The sequence below is a fragment of the Lampris incognitus genome, chromosome 2, assembly GCF_029633865.1.
Source record: "Lampris incognitus isolate fLamInc1 chromosome 2, fLamInc1.hap2, whole genome shotgun sequence".
NCBI lineage: Eukaryota > Metazoa > Chordata > Actinopteri > Lampriformes > Lampridae > Lampris > Lampris incognitus.
The window spans coordinates 6,821,756-6,845,533 of record NC_079212.1 but is presented as its reverse complement, the minus strand read 5'-3'; the positions used below and the strand labels follow the sequence as shown (position 1 = coordinate 6,845,533).

Below are 23,778 nucleotides of genomic sequence, written 5' to 3'. Positions count from 1 at the left end.
CCTCGACAGAGGTGGTACCAAAAGAAAAGGACCTGGTGCCAGGTACCATCCCTCACTTCTGCCCGGTGGGAAACCAGAAGAAGTGAGTAGAGTTGGTTGAGTCGAGCCGGTACCTGTGAGCTGGAAAAGGGGCATGACTTAGCCTCAACTGATACACACTTACGTAAAAGGACCACACGAACACCATGCTTATAAATAAATACACACACACACACACACACACACACACACACACACCAAACCCAAACTGAAACACACACACCACGCCAAACCCAAACTGAAACACACACACACCAAACCTAAACTGAAACACACACACACACACACACACCAAACCCAAACTGAAACATACACACACACACACCAAACCCAAACTGAAACATACACACACACACACACACACACCAAACCCAAACTGAAACACACACACACACACACACACACACAAACCCAAACTGAAACACACACACACACACACAAACCCAAACTGAAACACATACACACACCAAACCTAAACTGAAACACACACACACACAAACTGAAACACATACACACACACACCAAACCTAAACTGAAACACACACACACACACACACACACGCACACACCAAACCCAAACTGAAACACATACACACACACACACACACAAACCCAAACTGAAACACACACACACACCAAACCTAAACTGAAACACACACACACACAAACCCAAACTGAAACACATACACACACACACCAAACCTAAACTGAAACACACACACACACACACACACACACACACACACATACGCACACACCAAACCCAAACTGAAACACACACACACACACACACAAACCAAACCCAAACTGAAACACACACACACACACACACACACACACCAAACCCAAACTGAAACACACACACACACACACACACACCAAACCCAAACTGAAACACACACACACACACACACACACACACACCAAACCCAAACTGAAACACACACACACACACACACACACACACACACACACACACACACACACACACACACACACACACCAAACCCAAACTGAAACACACACACACACACACACACACACACACACACACACACACACACACCAAACCCAAACTGAAACACACACACACACACACACACACACACACACACACACACACCAAACCCAAACTGAAACACACACACACACACACACACACACACACACACACTTACATACTCAACGTCACGCTACATCTCCCGCTGGAAAAACCTAAACAGAACTGCAAATAAAGACAACGCCATTCAGAACGCCACCCTGCTCTTAGATCACATGATCACATCCTTCCCAGAATGCTCTCTGGTGAAAAACGTCTTCCCCCTTTCATCCCTAAAAAAAAAAAAAAAAAAAAAACTAAAACTAAAAGAAGCGAGGAGCGGCTTCTCTCCGCAAAACAGGATTGGCCGAGGGGTTGTAGCGTTGCGGGGAAAAGAGAGGGAGGGCCAGCGAGAGAAAATAAAAAGAAGGATGGAGACACAACGAGGACGAAAAGAGCAACACACACAGGGCGGAAATATCACCGTACTGGCCCGAATACCAGCGGCTCTGAGCCGCTTCCGGAAAGAACAGAACCGGTCTTCAGGAGGAAAATCATCTGATGTGACGACAACGTGCGAAAAGGTAAGCTGAGCTCTACGGTCTGTAAATAAAAATATCATTAAATCAAAAAAAAAATTAACTAATATCTGAAATAAAATAAAAATATAAGTAATCACAATTTAGATTATTGAGTTATTTGAATAAAATAAGAAATATTACTATATTATTAATAATAACTATAATAATAAAATAAAATAATAGAATTATTAATAATAATATTAATATTATTACTACAATTATTCTATTATCATTCTAATAATACAAAACTGAAATTAAATGGTATCCTAACAGTATTTCTGACACAATCTAACGCTCTTGCGGTGAAAAGAGAGCACGACATTGGAGATACGGATGATCGGCGCCGTTCGCTGTTGCGGATGCGTCATGACTTTCAAAAGTCTAGCTCTCAAATATGAGACCACCCCATTCTTTCGCTGGTCATGTATTCGGGCCAACAGGGTAATGTGGTGTGGGGGTTTGGTGGGGGTGAAAAGGGAGAAATGAAAACCAGATCATCAACAACAGAGTCTCATGGAAGTGTAAACCAAAGTGTGACGCCAACACGACGAAGCACAACGTGAAGAGGCGGAGTGACTGGAAACAAGAGCGAGGGGGAGCTGGGCAGAAGAACAAGAGAATGAAATCGAGTGTATTTACCAGAATGGAAGGGGGGCCACTCAGCCTGTGGAGGGGGAGGAGAGAGCGCAATTCTGAGCCCTGGGATTGGCTGCTTCTCTCTGGAAGTACTGCGAGGGGGCGGAGCCTAGCTTATTGGCCATAGCTTTATAAGGGTTGGGGTTGGGGGGGGGGGAGATTTGGGCGTTACGGGGAGACAGGGAGGATTAGGTGGAAGACAGACAGATAGACAGACAGAGAAGGAGGGCATTATGGGTAGCAGGACGGACAGAGAGGAAGAGTTTTACCATAAGATGGTCACAAAGCAGCCGGGAGAGAAGAAGAGAGATAACACAGAGACTGAGACAGAGTGATAAAGACAGAATCATTGAGGTCCGTCTGAGCTGATGTCAGACGGCACGTCAGGTATGCACAGACGAGACGCAGCAGCCTGGTTCACTTAAAACCGCAGCACTCAAATCAGCGCCCCATGAGACGCGGCGGTGTCAAATTAGCGTGTGGTTAGACTGCTTCGCTCCATCGCTTATGGAAAGATACAGGGCAACCAACTTAAACTGGAGCTGTAAGGAAACAGCCACACACTTGTGAATGGCAACACCACCTTTCACAATATTGTATTTTCAAAAACGCTGCGTTGATTCCTAAAGCTGCAGTCTGCCATTTCCTCCATTATGAAGTGGTTATTATTACCCATTTGAAACGTGAGGACCAACTGTTCCTCCTCTTGGACAGACAGTCAGTCTTCCAGTAGAAGAGTGGTGTGATATAGTGGATGCAGGAGGCAGAGAGAAACAGACCTGTTGACAGTGACGTTCTAGAACTACAAACAAGGTGTAGCAGGGCTACAAACAAGGTGTAGCAGCCATTGTGGCTGGTGTGCCCTCAGCTCAACAGTAAACAGTTCCGGGCATCCGGGTGGCGTAGCGGTCTAATCCGTTGCCTACCAACACGGGGGTCACCGGTTCGAATCCCTGTGTTACCTCCGGCTTGGTCAGGCATCCCTACAGACACAATTGGCCGTGTCTGCGGGTGGGAAGCCAGATGTGGGTATGTGTCCTGGTCGCTGCACTAGCGCCTCCTCTGGTCAGTTGGGGGCGCCTGTTCAGGGGGAGGGGGAACTGGGGGGAATACCGTGATCCTCCCACGCGCTACGTCCCCCTGGTGAAACTCCTCACTGTCAGGTGAAAAGAAGCAGCTGGTGACTCCACATGTATCGGAGGAGGCATGTGGCAGTCTGCAGCCCTCCCCGGATCAACAGAGGGGGTGGAGCAGCGACCAGGATGGCTCAGAAGAGTGGGGCAATTGGGGAAAAAAAAAGGATCCTGGGACCAAAGCTAACACAGTCTGATGTATTACACACTACATCACACTGTATGGGAACATTGTCGTACAGTCATATTGGTTGTCATGGATACATCAGCATCACGTCATCATGTCTCATCACATCTTTTTTCCAACATGTACGTGTTTGCTGCTGCACCAGTTTTTGTCCTACCCAGTCAAAACATCTCAACAGCGGTATACGGAGACTGGAGAGTGTCTCCAACCATGGTGAAGATGACTGGTGGTGTTATGGAGCCTGACTCCATCATGCACACGGGGAAAATAACCACTTATTAACAGAGAAAAGTTGCAGATTTCAGCTTGAAGATGACACACAAAGACGTGTCAGTTTCTCTACTTCATTGTGTCGTTTCCACCTCTGACCACTAGGTGGAAGGTGCAGCGTTGTGACAGGGCTGAACCACAACAGCAGGTGTTGTCAGTGTCACACCAGCTATGACTACGATTACTCTAATTTGATGCATATTGATGTGATTCCTTAACATTTGGTAAAATTTTGACCAAATATTGCAATACACTGTAGTATTTATATATATTATGCAGATGACAGGAAGAGATGGAAATGGACGATCTGCTGTGGTGACCCCTAACAGGAGCAGCCGAAAACAGTAGTGGTAGTAGTAGTAGTACTAGACTGTAGTATTTATAGTGTCACATCACAATATATTGAATCGTAGCACTGGTATCGTCATACAAATCATATCGCCAAATTCTTGCCATTACACAGCGTTAACAACTAGCATTAACAAAACTTAAATCTGAATTACGAGATTATAATGAGACCCCATTCATTCTTTTTTTTGGGGGGGGGGGATTTTCCCCCCTTTTTCTCCCCAATTGTACCTGTCCAATTACCCCCTCTTCGAAGCCGTCATGGTCGCTGCCCCACCCCCTCTGCTGAACCGGGGAGGGCTGCAGACTACCACATGCCTCCTCCCATACATGTGGAGTCACCAGCCGCTTCTTTTCACCTGACAGTGAGGAGTTTCACCAGGGGGACGTAGCGCGTGGGAGGATCACACTATTCCCCCCCAGTTCCCCCTCCCCCCCGAACAGTCATCCTGACCAACCAGAGGAGGCACTAGTGCAGCGACCAGGACACATACCCACATCCGGCTTCCCACCCTCAGACACGGCCAATTGTGTCTGTAGGGAGGCCCGACCAAGCCGGAGGTAATGTAGGGATTCGAACCGGTGATCCCCGTGTTGGTAGGCAACGGAATAGCCCGCTACGCCACCCGGACGCCCCCGACCCCATTCCCTCTTAAAATACACAAGAGGGTTTTATATATTCAGGTGCGTTGGGATGCCTAGCGTTAATGACATGGACGAGCGGTTTCGGGGTTTGTCTCCGGTGAGGGTGAACCAGGCGCGGCTCGGCGGTCGACCGGTGGTTGCGTTATATGATCACAGTTGCATGACAGACACAGAAAGCACACTGTCTGACAGAGAGAGGGAGAAGAGTGAAGGAAAAAAGAGAAAGGCAGACTGAAAGAGAGAGGAAGAGGAGACCTACTGGTGCAAAGGCACTTTTTTAAAATCATGTCACGACTATACATTCTAAATACGGCGTGTTTTTTTTCCTCCCATCACCGTCTTTTAGACTCACCTGTGTCTGGGTACACGGACGACCTCTTTCCCGGGTCTTTGTGCAGCTGGATGTCCTTCACCGAGAAGATGGATGCAGCTAAAAGATAAGAGATCAATAAGCCTCTGTGTGTGTGTGTGTGTGAGAGAGAGAGAGAGAGAGAGAGATGGGGGGGGGGTACTCACTGTCAGATAGTGTCTGGACCTGCTCGCCCAGGCTCCTGAAGTACAGGTGCCTGAGAGCCTCCTCTGCTGATACACGCTTCTTGGCCTCAAACTAGAGAAAGACAGGAAAGAGAGATAAAAAGAGAGAGAGACAGGCAGAGAGAGAGAGCGATATCTACACAGGGTAGCTACTCTTTTTTTTTTCTCTGTGCATAAGGTCAACCTAATTATGTTATTTATTACTGATCTGTATGTCAGGCAACGCTCTACCTGCAGGAGCAACGCCAGCAAGTCATGACCATCACTGTCTATCCTGTAACACAGAGAGAGAGACAGAGAGAGAGAGAGAGGAGAGAGAGAGACAGCGAGAGAGAGTGAGAGAGGAGACAGAGAGAGAGAGAGAGAGAGAGAGATGTTATTATAATCATTGTTGTATTGTGTTGTTGTTGTTTTACATGCTTTGGCAATATGTACACCCATGTCATGTCAGTAAAGCACATTTTGAATTGAATTGAATTGAATTGAGAGAGAGCGAGAGAGAGCACAAAGGAGAGACAGAAAGAAAGAGAGGAGACAGCAAGAGAGAGACAGTGAGAGAGAGCAAGAGAGGAGCGGGTGAGTGGACAGAGAGCGACAGAGGAGAGAGTGAGAGGAGAAAGAGTGAGAGAGGAGCGAGTGAGTGGACAGAGAGCGACAGAGGAGAGAGTGAGTGGACAGAGCGACAGAGGAGAGAGTGAGAGGAGAAAGAGTGAGAGAGGAGAGAGTGAGTGGACAGAGCGACAGAGGAGAGAGTGAGAGGAGAAAGAGTGAGAGAGGAGCGAGTGAGTGGACAGAGTGCGACAGAGGAGAGAGTGAGTGGACAGAGCGACAGAGGAGAGAGTGAGAGGAGAAAGAGTGAGAGAGGAGAGAGTGAGTGGACAGAGCGACAGAGGAGAGAGTGAGTGGACAGAGCGACAGAGGAGAGAGTGAGAGGAGAAAGAGCGAGAGCGGAGCGAGTGAGTGGACAGAGAGCGACAGAGGAGAGAGTGAGTGGACAGAGCGACAGAGGAGAGAGTGAGAGGAGAAAGAGTGAGAGAGGAGAGAGTGAGTGGACAGAGCGACAGAGGAGAGAGTGAGAGGAGAAAGAGCGAGAGAGGAGAGAGTGAGAGAGGAGAGTGAGAGGAGAGAGAGCGAGAGAGAGAGCAAGAGGGGAGAGAGGGCAAGAGAGGAGAGAGAGTGAGAGAGGAGAGAGAGTGAGAGGAGAGAGAGTGAGAGAGGAGAGAGAGCAACGGAGAGAAAGAGAGTGAGGGAAAGAGAGCGAGAGGAAGAGAGAAAGAGAGAGTGAGAGAAAAGTGAGAGCGAGAGAAAGAGAAGAGGCTGTGTCAAAAAATGGAGACAGAGCTGCACTTCCTAATAAATATGAAAAATACACAAACATCCGTAAAAAATAAATATTTTACTAAACTGTTATTCAAAAGTCATGTGTTCACTTCCGTTGTTCTGGTTCATAATACATAACTCACAAAGACGTGTGTGTGTGCTTTTGTGTCTCAGAGACTAGACCGTGCTTGCCTGTATGTGTGTACATGTGTATTTGTGTATTTGTGCATGTGAGTACTGTAAGAGTGATTAAGAGTGTAACAGCAATAAATATAAAAAGATGCAAATCCGTCTTTAAAAAGCGGTTGGTTGTCACATCCTGCATGGTGTGTGTTCCACCCATGTAAGGACACACGTTAGTTGTGTGTGTAAGTTTGCTCCCAGCTTACAAATGTTGTGTCATTAAGCTGACGTCACTCACCACTTTCATGTTTTTGTTTTCAGATAAATGTCTTTCTGCATGATTTGGCAACACAGGTGTCAGTTCTGTCGTACCAATAAAGCAACTGACACTGAAACGGAAAAACTGTGTGAGCGAGGGCGAGCAAGAGAGAGAGCGCGAGAGAAAGAGAGAGATGGATGTTTATGGGGTCAAATGTCAAGCTGTGGGGCGTCCGGGTAGCGTGGCGGTCTATTCTGTTGCCTACCAACACGGGGATCGCTGGTTCGAATCCCCATGTTACCTCCGGCTTGGTCGGGCGTCCCTACAGACACAATTTGCCGTGTCTGCGGGTGGGAAGCCGGATGTGGGTATGTGTCCTGGTTGCTGCACTGGCGCCTCCTCTGGTCGGTTGGGGGCGCCTGTTCAGGGGGGAGGAGGAGCTGGGGGGAATAGCGTGATCCTCCCGCGCGCTACATCCCCCTGGTGAAACTCCTCACTGTCAGGTGAAAAGAAGCGGCTGGAGACTCCACATGTATGGGAGAAGGCATGTGGTAGACCGCAGCCCTGTGGCGACCCGGACGGCTCGGAAGAGTGGGGTAATCGACCGAGTACAATCGGGGAGGAAAAGCAAAAAATCAAATAAAGACATGTCAAGCCGTGTCCTACAGAGCCGTGTCATCAACGGCGGACGTGCGTGACCGTGGTTCCAATTCCAGTCCAAATCAGTGCAGCATCGTCTCTTCCTACACGCTCTCAAGAGTCACAGTGATTTTATCTAGACGCGCACGTGTCCACACCCACGTGCCCGGGGTGACACTGACACACAAAGAGACACACCTGGGGGCGTGGTTGACCAGGGGCTCGGCATTGTAGCGTGGGAAATTGTACGTCTTGAACTCCTCACTGGTGGTGACACCCGCCCAGGTCTCCTCTGTCGGAGTGCCTGGAAGAGAGGAAGAGTGTCATTACTTACATACACAAACACACACAAACACACACACACACACACACATGCTCGTGTCTCACCTAAGATGCGGAATATGAGGTGAAGTTCGTCCTCCACCGTGGATCCGGGGAAGAGAGGTCTGCCTGTGATCATCTCATAGAAGATGCAGCCGACACCCCTGGACACACAGGATCACACCGGAGACAAACGTTTACACAATTATTGATACACAAGGCTCCGCGTTTTCGCTTTTTATTTTTCAAAGTCACCCAGCATGCCGAATTTCGCCACAAGAGGGCACTGTTACACAACCTCACACGAACAGGAACAACTTTTGGATCCGTGGAAACACAAAATCCGGGTGAAAATCAGTTTAAAAATCTGGGTATTTTTCGGTGAAAATCGGTAAAAAACCGAAAACGCTGAGCCTTGTTTATGCGATACGAACACACTGAAGATGCCAGTCAAACCTCATTAGCAGGTATAAAGTACAGTCGACGAGCCGCATATTTGGAAGCTGTGTTGGGCAAATATGTTCAGTAACTTATTCAGAAATGTTTTTTCCAGCACCGCTGGTGGATTTCCCCGATCACACATACAGTTTCTGTCGGTAACAGCTACAGAAAGTATTTGTTCACCCATGACCAAGGCTCAGCGTGTTCGGTTTTTTACCGATTTTCACCGAAAAATGCCCAGATTTTCACCCGGATTTTATGTTTCCACGGATCCAAAAGCTGTTCCTGTTCGTGTGAGGTTGTGTAACAGTGCCCTCTTGTGGCGAAATTTGGCATGCTGACAAATAAAAATAAAAACTTAAAACGCTGAGCCTTGCCCATGACATGACAGGGCCTTCTGTGTTGTTCCCCTCTTATGTCTGATGAATTGTATTTTACCGTTAACTACGGCACCTCACGGTCTTCCTCTGCACAAACTGAACAACGCTCTTCCATTCCCCCTGGGTGGGTTTTAAATATGCCCTTGTGATTGGTTCCCTCACTCCTTCCTGTAACTGTGTCGAAATACAACAACCTGACAGCTTCCGTTCAGACTACTGTTGTTTGGTTAAGTTTCTGGAAATGTTACTCGGCCTTGAATTGACAAACTGCCAACACAGCTTCTACGGAATATCGACTCCGGCTGGCAGACGCCGACGTGGAAAGTCGAGGGAAGGTTTGCAGGTGAGGCGGCAGGTGTGAATGAGGTTTCTGCTCTGTGCAACAGAATACCGTTATGATGTTTAGCGGTGAATGGATCTCCCTGCATGTAAAGACTGCGTTTAAAGTGAGTTAAGATGTATCGACAACGCAGAGAGGCGGCACGGTGGTGCAGTGCTTAGAGAGGTCGCCTCACAGCAAGAAGGTCCTGGTTCGAACCCCGGGGTACTCCAACCTTGGGGGTCATCCTGGGTCGTCCTCTGTGTGGAGTTTGCATGTTCTCCCCGTGTCTGTGTGGGTTTGCTCCCACAATCCAAAGACATGTAGGTCAGGTGAACCGGATGTACTAAATTGTCCGTGGGTGTGAATGTGTGTGTGTCGGCCCTGTGATGGCCTGGCGGCCTGTCCAGTTTGTCTCCCCGCCTGCCGTCCAATTACTTCTGGGATAGGCTCCAGCTTCCCACAACCCAAATATGGATAAGTGGCTTGGATAATGGATGGAACAACACAGAGGAAGTGGGGCTCAGGTGGCTCGGACACTAACGTCCCAACACCGAGGTTCACGGTTCGAATCCTCTCACTAGCTTCAGGTGTCTCTAGGGAGAAAACCAGCAGGAACAATGTGTCCCACCATTGAAACTTGTGACTCCTGTAGATGTTGGGGCACATGTACAACTGTTGGAGGACTCTGGGGGTAACACGGTGGCCTTCGTACCAGAGAAACCTGCACCTATGGCTAACACTAACACGCGGTTAATAACGGGGCTTAAGCAACACGGTTTCATAATTGGACTTGCTCCACCCATTTTAGTTCATCAAACTGTCAATCATCAGTATGCAGTGGCGTGAACACGGTGGTTTGTGTCCAGCCCATAATAGTCTACTGAACAACCACTGAACTGTCTCCTAAACTCTCTCTCAGGAGAAAACAGGAGCCAACACCTCTATCAGTTCAAGAACCATTATCCAGGTTCAAAAGTGCAATTTCAGAAGAACAGGAAACGCATAATAAATCTGTGATACTGTGCCGTCTCATCTGTAAAAAACACGAAGTTTATTTTCTGATCTGTTGTCCGAGCACATCTCCTGGAAAGTCTTGGTGTAAACTGAATTTTAGTTGCTTTATTAGGCACACATGGGGGGCACGGTGGCGATGGGCGGCATGATGGCACGGTGGTTAGCGCAGTCGCCTCACAGCAAGAAGGTCCTGGGTTCGAGTTCCGGGGTGGTCCAACCTTGCGGGTCGTCCTCTGTGTGGAGTTCGCATGTTCTCCCTGTGTCTGCGTGGGTTTCCTCCGGGTGCTCCGGTTTCCTCCCACAGTCCAAAGACATGTAGGTCAGGTGAATCGGCCGTACTAAAGTGTGTGTGTGTGTGTGTGTCAGCCCTGTGGTGGCCCTGTGGCCTGTCCAGGGTGTCTCCCCGCCTGCCGCCCAGTGGATGCTGGGATAGGCTCCAGCATCCCCGCAACCCTGAGTAAGGATAAGGAGTTTTATTTATTTATTTTAATTTTACTACTTTATTGGTCCCTGTGGGGAAATTCTTCCTCTGCATGTAACCCATCTTAGCTGTGTAGCTAGGAGCAGTGGGCAGCCGCCGTGCAGCGCCTGGGGACCAACTCCAGTTAGTCTCACCATGCCTTGGTCAGGGGCACAGACATGAGTACTAACCCTAACATGCATGTCTTTTTTTCTTTTTTTAAAATTTATTTCTGATTTTTCCCTTTTTTCTCCCAATTTAGTGGCCAATCGATCCCTATTTTAATTCGAACACCCACCCTAGTACTGCATGCGTTCGCCAACTGCATCTCTCCGGCCGGCAGTCTCGAAGGAGACGCCTCCCCACTTTCGTGACAAGGCGACTCCGGGCCGAACCGCTGTTTTTTCCGACACACACAGAGACGCGTTCACGTGACGAACACAAGCCGACTCTGCCCCCCTCCCGAAGACAGTGTCGCCAATGACTGCTGCTTCATCCGAGTCCGGCCATAGTCGGATCTGACGAGACCGGGGCGTGAACCCTGGTCCCCAGTGGGCAACTGCATGGACACAAAGCCGATGCTTAGACCGCTACGCCACCGCGGACCCAACATGCATGTCTTTTTGATGGTGGGGGAAACCGGAGCACCCGGAGAAAACCCACCGCAGACACGGGGAGAACATGCAACCTCCACACAGAAGACGACCTGGGACGACCCCCCCAAGGTTGGACAACCCCGGGGTTTGAACCCAGGACCTTCTTGCTGTGAGGCGACAGCGCTAAGCACTGCTCCACCATGCCGCCAAATTGGATAATGGATGGATGAATGAATGACATGAGTTGACCTTATGAAATGAGTGTTTGGAGACAAATCAAAAAAGTGACCCTATACCATGTCCATTTTCAGTGGTTATATCCTCTGATCCGAGTCAGTCGGGTAGAAGGTTATATCTCAATAGCACAATCTAAAGAGTCTGAAAACACTGCTTAAATCTAAATAGAACTTAGTCACGTCAAGCATAAGCACGTGGGATGAAGAAGAGATGTTATTTTCAGTCTTCTTTTTTCCTCGGGAACGCACAATTTTCAGTGCATTATTCCCATTAAAGCCGAAGGACAAAGCCACATTTGAACAGGGCAGAGCGAAGTCGCAACCTTCAACCACTTGTGACAGGAGGCAGAGAAGTATAAGCACACCTCCAGGCAAAATGGATATGGACGGAGAGAGAAATTTGCATCAGCAAAGAGGACACACTGTTTGTTCAAGTGAATGTACACACTGGGAGAAATGTGCACTAAAGCACAGAGAGAAGCCCCGGGGCACGATGTGAAGTGCATTAGACACAAAAACAGAAAGAGGACCTTAACAGGAGGGACGAGAGAGTAAACAGGGACACAGTGTGCGAGCATGTGTGTATCCTCTATCTATCTGTGTGTGTGTGTGTGCTCTCACCACATGTCAATTGGTGTAGAGTACTCTGTGGAGCCCAGCAGCACATCTGGTGGTCTGTACCATAGAGTCACCACTTCATTGGAGTAGGTCTTCGTGGGGACAGACTTGGCTCTGGCCAGACCTTCATTCCAACACAGGAAAGGGACATTAAATCGAGGAAATCCCATCTCGTACGTTTTAATTCTGATTTCACATAAAGTCCTGAGAAGTCACTGGCAAAACCCAACGTGAAATTTCAGCACAGTTGAAAGCAGAACCTGTGATGACCTCGACGCTATTGCGTCGTACCACTGTGTTATGTTGTGTGGGCTGGTTTCGAGATTGATCGAAGGGAGGGGTCATGATTGTTTTTGAGGGAGTGTGAGCTGTTATGGCACAGTCGTGAAAGCGCCCACGCTTAAGGTGCATTCACACCTAACACAACGTCATGCCAACATGTGGCACAGCTGCGAATCAATGCAGAGTGAATGGAAAGAGGTGATACAGCGCAACAAGATGCCTCATAACGTTATAAACTGATCTGTCCTCAAGAGCTACCAAAACCTCGGCAAGCCGGCATTCTCACAGTTGAACATGTAAGGGACAATCCACGACGAGGTGGTCTTCAATCGAAAAATCGTTATTTCTCAACAGAAGACCACCTTGGAGAGAATTATCCTGCTCTTTACACAGCTGTACCTTGCAAAAGGACTCAATATGATGGGCTAAGCTAACTGCTAGCGTTGGATCGGCTGAGGGAGCCTGGTTTGCTGCATCCAGTGGGCCCAAGGACCATGGCCCTGCCTGGAGCTGCGCCCGAGGTGGAAACATCGAGGGCGGTCTGACAGGACATGGAAGCAGGGCAGGCTAAGCTAACTGCTAGCCCATGCAGACCCGCAGTTTTGACAGTCATCCTGACAAATAAATGTTCCCGATTCCTGAATAAACTGACAGAAAATAATAATTTGAAACTATTTTGACTGGACCTCTTTCTATTTGTGTCGCTAGCTAGCATTAGCCAACAGAGGCTCCATGAAGCGTATTAATTTGGGAACAGGAACGGTGATGACGCCGCAGCTTGGCAACAGACAGCGGTCTGCTTGTCATAAACTACTGACCGCGGAATGCTTTCATTAGCCAATCAGAAGCGAGTATTCATCACAGCCATGTATTAAATGGAACTGAACAGGAACTCCAACCGACTACCCGGGTCCCCGGCTGACTTGAGGGGGCGCCATGCTGATTGGGTCATTACCAGGGAAACTGCCACTCAAGTTAAATATTTCTCAACTCCAGCCAGAACCATTTCCCTTATTTCCCATATCAGGGTGAAACAGCAGCTTGTTGCGCTATAATGTCTTCTTCAATTCACTTTTAATTGATTTACAACCACTCTCGTCATCGAGCTAATAACCCCGGCCACGCTTCCAGAAGATGGGGCGCTATAAAAGCAGGAAAAGGACTCAGCAGTGACGGCGGCCTTGCATCAGTTTTACTGTGTAAGCAATGACATTCTGTGATTCCCAGCATGTGTGCTTTTGCAAGGATCCGTCGGCAGTGAACAGGAGGAAATAGGAGGTGTGTAGCTCCATGCCACGGCTACACCCCAAACATAGAGCAAAATTCAAAAAGTAGTATGGAGGTTGCCAATTCCCAACGCTACAGATTCTACTTTTAATATCACAAAAGTCAGGGAATTACCGAAGTCGGCCAATTTAAGCTCTCCTTTTTCGTTGATGAGCAGATTCTGTGGTTTTAGGTCTCGATGGAGGACCTTTCTTCTGTGGCAGTAGGCCAGACCCCGCAACAACTGGAACAGGAAGATCTACAGCAAACAACAGAGACGAGAGGAAAATATGCCGAGAGCAAATGATCTGAAGTCAGTGTAACAGGGCTGATATCTCTTAATGTGTAGCCGAGTAATCTGAGAATTAACTCAGAAAACTATCCCAGCTATTCACAAAACACAAGTTTACTCTGAGAAATGTGTTTCCTCTGGACTGCATCACGCCATTTAATGATAACTGATTAAATGTCAGGACGCTGCCTACCTTGACGTTGTGAACACTCATGATACTGCCACAGTCATCCATGTACTGCTTCAGGTCCTTTTCCTGATGGAGGAGAAAGAAAGAAAATAAGAAAGAAGTCCCCCCCCCCCTTTTTCTCCCCAATTATACCCGGCAAATTACCCCACTCTTCCGAGCTGTCCCGGTCACTGCTCCACCCCCTCTTGCCGATCCGGGAAGGGCTGCAGACTACCACATGCCTCCTGCGATACATGTGGAGTAACCAGCCGCTTCTTTTCACCTGACAGGGAGGAGTTTCACCAGAGGGGGACGTAGCGTATTGGAGGATCACGCTGTTCCCCCCCAGTTCCCCCTCTCCCCGCAAACAGCTGCCCTGACCGACCAGAGGAGGCGCTAGTGCAGTGACCAGGACACACACACCCACATCCGGCTTCCCACCCACAGACACAGCCATCTGTGTCTGTAGGGACGCCTGACCAAGCCGGAGGTAACACGGGGATTCAAACTGGCGATCCCTGTGTTGGCAGGCAACGGAATAGACCACTACGCTACCTGGATGCCCCAGAAAGAAAAAAGTTTAACATAGATTAAGCAAAAGCTAAAGTAAATTGTAAATTTTTGGCAAAAAACCCCCAAAAAACCCATATGTATCCTTTACACACACACACACACACACACACACACACACACACACACACAAACACACACACACATCCACACACAAATACACGAGACACTCACCAGGTACTCGAACACTAGTGTCAGGCACTTGTCAGTGTGGATGATGTCGTGGAGGGTGACGATGTTGGCGTGTTTCAGGTCTTTAAGCAGTGAAACTAGAAGATGGAGAAACAACACCGTCAGACACCTACAATCAGTCTACTGTGAACAGTTAACGGTGCCATCCGCAACACTTTGACTTCATCACATATGATGAAGTCCAGCCATTATCAGAACCGTTTATCCTGCTCTCAGTGTCGCGGGGATGCTGGAGCCTATCCCAGCAGTCATTGAGCAGCAGGCGGGGAGACACCCTGGACAGGCCGCCTGGTCATCATAGGGCCCATGCCCACACAAACACACACACACACACACATTCACACCTAGGGACAATTTAGCACGGCCGAGTCACCTGACCTACATGTCTTCGGATTGTGGGTGGAAACCGGAGCACCCGGAGAAAATCTACGCAGACACGGGGAGAATATGCAAACTCCACACAGAGGACGACCCGGGACGACCCCCAAGGTTGGCCTACCCCGGGGCTCAAACTCAGGATCATCATCATTACTTATCAGCACGTTTTATAACCTGATAAGTATGTATTGTGTTTTACATCATGATCAGCTCTTCTCTTGACATTTCTGCATTAGGTAGCTTGCAAAATTGTGAGCCCTCATGACAGTTAGGTTTGTCCCATGAAGGCCACTGTCGCCCAACAGAACGGCTCCCAACATTGTTGAAATTGCTGCTGGTCACCAGAGAAACCTTTTACGGACTGACCCTTTAATAGTTCCATCACGGCCCAGTTCTCCAGCAGGCTCTGTAGAGCGGTGGTTCACAACCGCATTGTTGAAATGATGTGGTTCTATTAGCAATTTATTTGTATCAACTCAAGAGACAACACAATAACGCAAGAGACCAAAGATGGCCAACTGTTAAAACGAACACATTTCCTGATATTTCTTCATATGTTCTTTTTTGCTGCATTTTGTTAGTTAAACAGTTCTTCTTCTTTTGGGGGAGATTTTTTTTACCTCCCTTTTTTTCTCCCCAATTGTACTTGGCCAATTACCCCACTCTTCCGAGCCATCCTGGTCACTGCTCCACCCCCTCTGCCGATCCAGGGAGGGCTGCAGACTACCACATGCCTCCTTCGACACATGTGGAGTTGCCAGCCGCTGCTTTTCACCTGACAGTGAGGAGTTTCACCAAGGGGACGTAGCGCGTGGGAGGATCACGCTATCCCCCCCAGTTGCCCCTCATTCCTGAACAGGCACCCTGACCGACCAAAGGAGGTGCTAGTGCAGCGACCAGGACACATACCCACATCCGGCTTCCCACCTGCAGACACGGCCAATTGTGTCTGTAGGGACGCCCAACATAGCCAGAGGTAACACGGGGACTCGAACTGGCGATCCCCGTGTTGGTAGGCAACGGAATAGACCACCACGCCACCCGGACGCCCCTAAACAGTGCTTCCTCTGTTTGGACAGTACGTGGTTGATATATGGAACGTGGATGTGTACCTTCTCTGATAGCCGTGCAGGGGGCGCCCTCCTCGTGCTCCAGCCGGATCTCTTTCAGTGCAACCAGGTTATCCGTCAGCTTGCTGCGCCCCTTAAACACTGTGGCATACGTTCCCTGCAGAGGAGGAGAGGGAGGAAAAGGTGCTGGCGTCTTCGAAGAGTGTATCTGTTTATGGCTATGCTTGTGTCTATAAGGTGCAACATGAAATACTGCAGCTTTCCTAAAACACAAGAAGACCAACATCACCAGGAGACACCCACCACGTGTCTCTCTAGATTGGTGGTTATTACTCACACGTTATTGAACAATACTGAACATTCGGGTCAATATTACATGTTCAAGGCTCAGCATTTTCGTTTTTCACCGCTTTTCACCGAAAAATACCCAGATTTTTAAACTGATTTTCCCCCCCGGATTTTATGTTTCCATGGATCCACAAGTTGTTCCTGTTCGTGTGAGGTTATGAAACAGTGTCCTCTTGTGGTGAAATTCGGCATGCTGGACGGCTTTGAAAAATAAAAAGCGAAAACGCTGAGCCTTGTACATGTTGCACCTTTGACCGTAGTCTTCTTTGCTAATCTTTTTTTTTTTCGCCCCCCGTTTTTCTCCCTAATTGCACTTGGCCAATCAACCCTATTTTCCGAGCCGTCCTGGTCGCTGCTCCACCCCCTCTGCTGATCCGGGGAGGGCTGCAGACTACCACATGACTCCTCCCATACATGTGGAGTCACCAGCTGCCTCTTTTCACCTGACAGTGAGGAGTTTCACCAGGGGGACGTAGCACGTGGGAGGATCACACTATTCCCCCCAGTTGCCCCTCCCCCCAAACAGGTGCCCCGACTTACCAGAGGAGGCGCTAGTTAAGTGACCAGGACACATACCTGCAGCCAGCTTCCCACCTGCAGACATGGCCAATTGTGTCTGTAAGGATGCCCGACCAAGCCGGAGGGAACACAGGGATTCGAACTGGTGATCCCCGTGCTGGTAGGCAACGGAATAGACCACTACGCCACCTGGATGCCCCGTCTTCATCGCTAATCTTACCTCTCCTAGTTTGTCGAGTTTGATGTAGGTCTCAAGCTTCCCAAAGCCGATTTCAGACTGGAGAGAGAGAGAGAAAGGAGAGAAGTCAAGGACGTTAGGAGAACCATCAAGGTTACTAGGACTGCTGAAGACGCAATATCTGAAATTGTTGCACACAGCGGCACGCTGCCCCACCTCTGTTGTTGTTTTGGTCAGACATGGTAAATGATGTTTGCTTTATAGTTTGATCATGACAAAACACATCGCTATCAGCTCCTTCTGAGGCTTCCAGTTGTCTCCATTTCTCAAACAAATACACGGTGTTTACCCGAAGGTGGGATATAGCGTTTTGTGTTGTCAGTAGAGCGCTCCTGCTGTCGCAGTACTCAGCATAGCCGTGGCGGTGCATCGCATTAAGGATTGTAACTTTAACACCAATTTCAAGTGAGGTGTTATTCTAGCCCGGGTCGGGACACTCTTATTTTAGGTATCTGTTCCTTGGTCAGTCCCTAAGGCGAGACTGGGGTCATATCTGATCCCGGTTCTGTTTACACCGGCCCTGCCTCTGCAGTGGCTTTACTCGGATTACCTCTGTGTGTGAGTGTGTGTGTGTGTGTGTGTGGGTGTGTATGTTCAATGATATTAGATCTTTTTCATCCTGTTGTACTCCCATGCTCACATACGCTGCTGCCTTTCATTGCACAGACACAGGCAGCGCACATCAGCCTGATTCCAATGCCTCATTTTTAAACACACACACACACTCATACACAGACACAGACACACACACACACACACACGGATGAGTACGTCCACACAGCTGCACAGAGACAAGGCGTGTGTGTGTGCATTTGCGTTCACACAGTTTGGGTGCGACCCATCTGTGCATGTTTATGAAGTGGTGGTGGTAGGTGGTAGGTGGGGGGTGATAGGTGAGGTGAGGTGAGAGCAAGATAGGTCCAATTAGAACAAAATGCCAACTCTCTTCGACGCTGTCCTCTCGTTTCTCTGTCACAGCATGGTGACGTCACCGTCAGCCGCACATACCTTCTTTGGCCACAGGGTGTCAGCATAACCCCAGCAACTGCACAGCACACCAGCTCTCCTGCGCATATTTCCATATATATTATGTCCAAATATGATGTAAATGTGACTATAGTATGATATATACAGTGGATTAATTTTCAACACAGTTTACCTGGATTTAAACGCACATGTCAAATGGCCCAGCTTTCAATAGGTCATGAATTACAGGTGGACCAACCAACCAATCGATCAAGTTGCACTTTATATAGCGCTTTTCTAGATGCAACAGCCACTCAAGCAAGTCAAGCTGTCTGCTTTTATCCCTCTCACCGTCCAGTTTTCCTCATCATTACTGTCAGGGTCACTCATATTACATTTCCTCCATGGTTTTACACACACACACACACACACATACATTTTATTATATATATATATATATATATATATATATATATATATATATATGCCTGCACATGTGTGTGTGTGTGTGTGTGTGCGTGCTCATGGTGAACGGGGTTGGTCTCCAGTGACCAAGTTAGCTAATGAAGCATGTGATCTCTTTAAAGGCATGCCTAAGAGCCAGTGCTAGAACACAATATGACACAGTTAGATTACTGGCGGGGTTGTGTGTTTGTGTGCGTATTTGCACGGACTCGTTCTTTCTTCTCTAAAACCGCTGCAACACTGACATCCTTGCAGAACTGAAACCACTGCAACACTGACGTCCTGCAGAACTGAAGCCGCTGCAACACTGACGTCCTGCAGAACTGCGTGCAACCAACATGCAGTTCTGTCCGCATCTGATGCGGCAATGAAGCCGTTTAAACAGCGGCACAGATAAATAAAACAGATGGATGAAACAGAGGAGGGACGTACGTGTGTGTGTGTGTGTGTGTGTGTGTGTGTGTGTGTGTGTGTGCCTTGCAGTGGTATATGCATTTCACTTTGTAGGAAGAAGACATGTGATGTGAATACAAATAGTCCATCATACAGCCCCAAACATAAATACACACTTGAACACATGCGCTCCCAATTGCCACAAACACACACACAAACACGCGCACACATGCACACACACACACAAACACCCTCCACAGTTGCTCTGTCTGCTGGAGTGACGGGGCCTGTCAGGAGGTTTTGGTGAGCCATGCTGCTCATGTGGCTGGGGAGTCTGTCTCATGTGCAAACTAAAACACACACACACACACATACACATATACACACACACACATCGGCGAAGCAGAAATCTGCAGCCTCTCACTCTGTTTGGGTGTCGCTAGCACGATGCAAGATGTGAGGATGACCTCACCACAGCTCTCTCTCCCTTCATCCATCTCTCTTTCTCTCCCTTCAGCCATGTCTCTCTCTCTCTCTTCAGCCATCTCTCTCTCTGTCTCTATCTCTGTCTCTCTCCCTTCATTTCTCTCTTCTCCCTTCATCCATCTCTCTGTCTCTCTCTCCCTTCATCTCTCTCTATCTCTCTCTCCCTCCTGCATGTCTCCCTCTCCCGTCTTGTCTCCCTCTTGTTCTCTCACCACAAAAGACAGGATAATGTCTTTAAAACAGTCTTCTCTGCTGCTGTCTCTCATTAAGACACGTGCAGTACTGCATTCACAGGCTCGTTTAGTCACCAACCACCACCCTGTCCACGTGTGTGTGTGTGTGTGTGTGTGTGCGCCCTGCACGGATGTTCATGACCGTGCGTATGCTTTCGATGGCAACGGGTTCATTGCATCCCCAACGCTCCACTGCACCCACTGCCACAGAACTGGGTCAAACGTAGTTCTGGGTAACAATATGAACACAACACACAACCCAAATAAACCTGCGCGTGAGTGTGTGTGTGTGTATGCCCATGTGAGTTGTGCTTGCATAAAGACAAGAGTGTTTAGAACAGAGAGCGAAAGAGAGAGAGGGGGGGGGGAGAGGGAGAGAGAAAGAGAAAGGGAGAGAGAGAGAGAAATTGAGAGAGGGAGAGAGAGGGAGAGGAAGGGAGAGAATGAGAGGGAGAGCGGGAGAGGGAGAGGGAGGGAGAGAGAGAGGGAGGGGGAGAGGGAGAAAGAGAAAGGGGGAGAGAGAGAGAAATTGAGAGAGGGAGAGGGAAAGGAAGGGAGAGAATGAGAGGGAGAGCGGGAGAGGGAGGGAGAAGAGAGGGAGAGAGAGATGGCTGTGGCTCCAGGCTGATGTGTATTGAGATGGAAGGGCCATTACCCAGGTCTCTCCTTCATTTTTCATTAGCGTTTGTTGACTTACCCTCCAAAACGAGCAGTGAAGGAGAGAGAGACTGGACTGAGCGAGTGGGATGAGAGCAACAGAGAGACACAGAGAGAGAGAGACAGACAGACAGACAGACAGACAGACAGACAGACAGACAGACAGACAGACAGACAGACAGACAAAGTATTGCTAAGGAGATGTGGGAGGAAAGGAAGGATGTTGCATTACCACACAGCCAATCCTCAGTGAAACAGTCAACCAATAAGAAATAAACATCCCGGGCGTGCAGGTGGCGTGGCGGTCTATTCCGTTGCCCCCCAACGCGGGGGTCGCCGGCTCGAATCCCCATATTACTTCTGACTTGGTCGGGCATCCCTACAGACACAATTGGCCATGTTTGTGGGTGGGAAGCCGGATGTGGGTATGTGTCCTGGTCCCTGCGCTGGCGCCTCCTCTGGTTGGTCGGGGCGCCTGTTGGGGGGGGGAGACTGGGGGGAATAGCGGGATCCTCCAACGTGCTACGTCCCCCTTGTGAAACTCCTCACCGTCAGGTGAAAAGAGGTGGCTGGTGACTCCACATGTATGGGAGGAGGCATGTGGTAGTCTGCAGCCCTCCCCGGATCAGCAGAGGGGGTGGAGCAGAGACCGGGGCGGCTCGGAATAGCGGGGTAATTGGCCAAGTACAGCCATCCATCCATCCATTATCCTAACCGCTTATCCTGCTCTCAGGGTTGCGGGATGCTGGAGCCTATCCCGGTAGTCATTGGCCGGCAGTCGGGGACACACCCTGGACAGGCCACCAGGTCATCAAACAGGACCCACACACACACACACACACATACATACCTAGGGACAATTTAGTATGGCTGATTCACCTGACCTACATGTCTTTGGACTGTGGGAGGAAACCGGAGCACCCGGAGGAAACCCACGCAGACACGGGGGAGAACATGCAAACTCCACACAGAGGACGACCCCCAAGGTTGGACTACCCCGGGGCTCGAACCCAGCACCTTCTTGCTGTGAGGTGACCATGTTAACCCCTGAGCCACCATGCCGCCGGGAAAAAATCCAAAAAAAACAAAAAACAAACAACAAAAAACAAAACATCTGTGTTGCCTTCTTCCTGTAAACTTGCCAACAGCAGTGGACCGGCGGTGTGACTTTAAGGAGCTCAGTTGATGTGGCGGGCGTCTCACAATCCATCCTCCTACATGCTACAAACATGGGAAGCAGCCGGCACACTGACATCTCACTTTCGTTGGGTATCTGATTGCACCGCTCTGTAGTTTTATATTCCATCAGCTTCGGACGGGTCAGGGAAAGGTATGCGTCGCACAACAAGGAGAAGCGCCGCGGCCCGAGGTAAAGCGACACCGCTTCCTTTCCTTAATGCCGCCAAATGCTGAACCCCATCGGGTCACTGTGAATAATTGATCGCCACTGAGCAACATCAACATCTAGAATATTGATAGCGACCAACTTATCTTACACTGGATGGGGTTCAAAAGATCGAAGTACACGGTTTCAGACGTGAATGTTTGATGGGACACGGATCGCAGGGGGCGGCAACCAGACTGCCTGCACTTCTTCAGCTGCGGCGTTCAATGGCTTGTATGTGACATGTGTCCAGTGGAGTGGATTTTAAAACTACACTATACAATGTCAACGTTAGCCTATAATTCAAATACTGTATAGGAGCAACAGTCAGCAGCTGTTGCAACACATTTTACATTTTTTTTAGTGACAGATTGTTGAAGCTGTACTTGCCGGGTATACAGATGATAAGGTGTTGGCTAGCTGAGAGGAAGGTCAGCCAGCAGCACACACATTAGCATACTGTGCTAACAAGGTAGCTGGCTAACTGAGAGGAAGGTCAGCCAGCAGCGCACACGTTAGCATACTGTGCTAACAAGGTAACTGGCTAGCTGAGAGGAAGGTCAGCCAGCAGCACACCTGTCAATATACTGTGCTAACAAGGTAGCTGGCTAGCTGAGAGGAAGGTCGGGTAGCAGGGCACACGTTAGCATACTTTGCTAACAAAGTAGCTGGCTAGCTGAGAGGAAGGTCAGCGAGCAGCACACACGTTAGCATACTGTGCTAACAAGGTAGCTGGCTAGCTGATAGGAAGGTCAGCCTGCAGCGCACACGGTAGCATACTGTGCTAACAAGGTAGCTGGCTAGCTGAAAGGAAGGTCAGCCTGCAGCGCACACGTTAGTATACTGTGCTAACAAGGTAGCTGGCTAGCTGAGAGGAAGGTCAGGTAGCAGTGCACACGTTAGCATACTGTGCTAACAAGGTAGCTGGCTAACTGAGAGGAAGGTCAGCCAGCAGCGCACACGTTAGCATACTGTGCTAAGAAGCATTACGTTGACATAATACAAACTTTTGCACGCACACACACAGCGGAAATTTTAAAGTCCCACTCCAATGGTTCCACCTGCTTTTCAAAAAATTGGTAGTAGGGCGTCCGGGTAACGTGGCAGTCTATTCCGTTGCCTACCAACATGAGGATCTCCGGTTCGAATCCCCGTGTTACCTCCGGCTTGGTCGGGCATCCCTACAGACACAATCGGCCGTGTCTGTGGGTGGGAAGCCGGATGTGGGTGTGTGTCCTGGTTGCTGCACTAGCGCCTCCTCTGGTCGGTCAGGGCACCTGTTCAGGGGAGAGGGAGAACTGGGGGGGGGGGGAATAGCGTGGTCCTCCTACACGCTACGTCCCCCTGGTGAAATGCCTCACTGTCAGGTGAAAAGAAGCAGCTGGCGACGCCACATGTATCGGAGGAGGCATGTGGTAGTCTGCAGCCGTCCCTGGCTCGGCAGAGGGGGTGCAGCAGAGACCAGGACGGATGAGATGAGTGGCCGGATACATCCATCCATTATCCAAACCGCTTATCCTGCTCTCAGGGTCGCGGGGATGCTGAAGCATATCCCGGCAGTCATTGGGCAGCAGGCGGGGAGACACCGTGGACAGGTCGCCAGGCCATCACACACACACACACACACACACACACACACACATCTAGGGACAATTTAGTGCGGCCTATTCACCTGACCTACATGTCTTTGGACTGTGGGAGGAAACCGGAGCACCCGGAGGAAACCCAC

The 23,778-nt window shown here is 49.3% G+C and overlaps 1 pseudogene; it reads right to left on the bottom strand.

The window, feature by feature from the left end:
* Positions 1–2,318: 2,318 nt before the first annotated feature.
* LOC130108144 (cyclin-dependent kinase 17-like) overlaps positions 2,319–23,778 on the bottom strand; it is a 62,013-nt pseudogene continuing 40,553 nt past the window's right edge.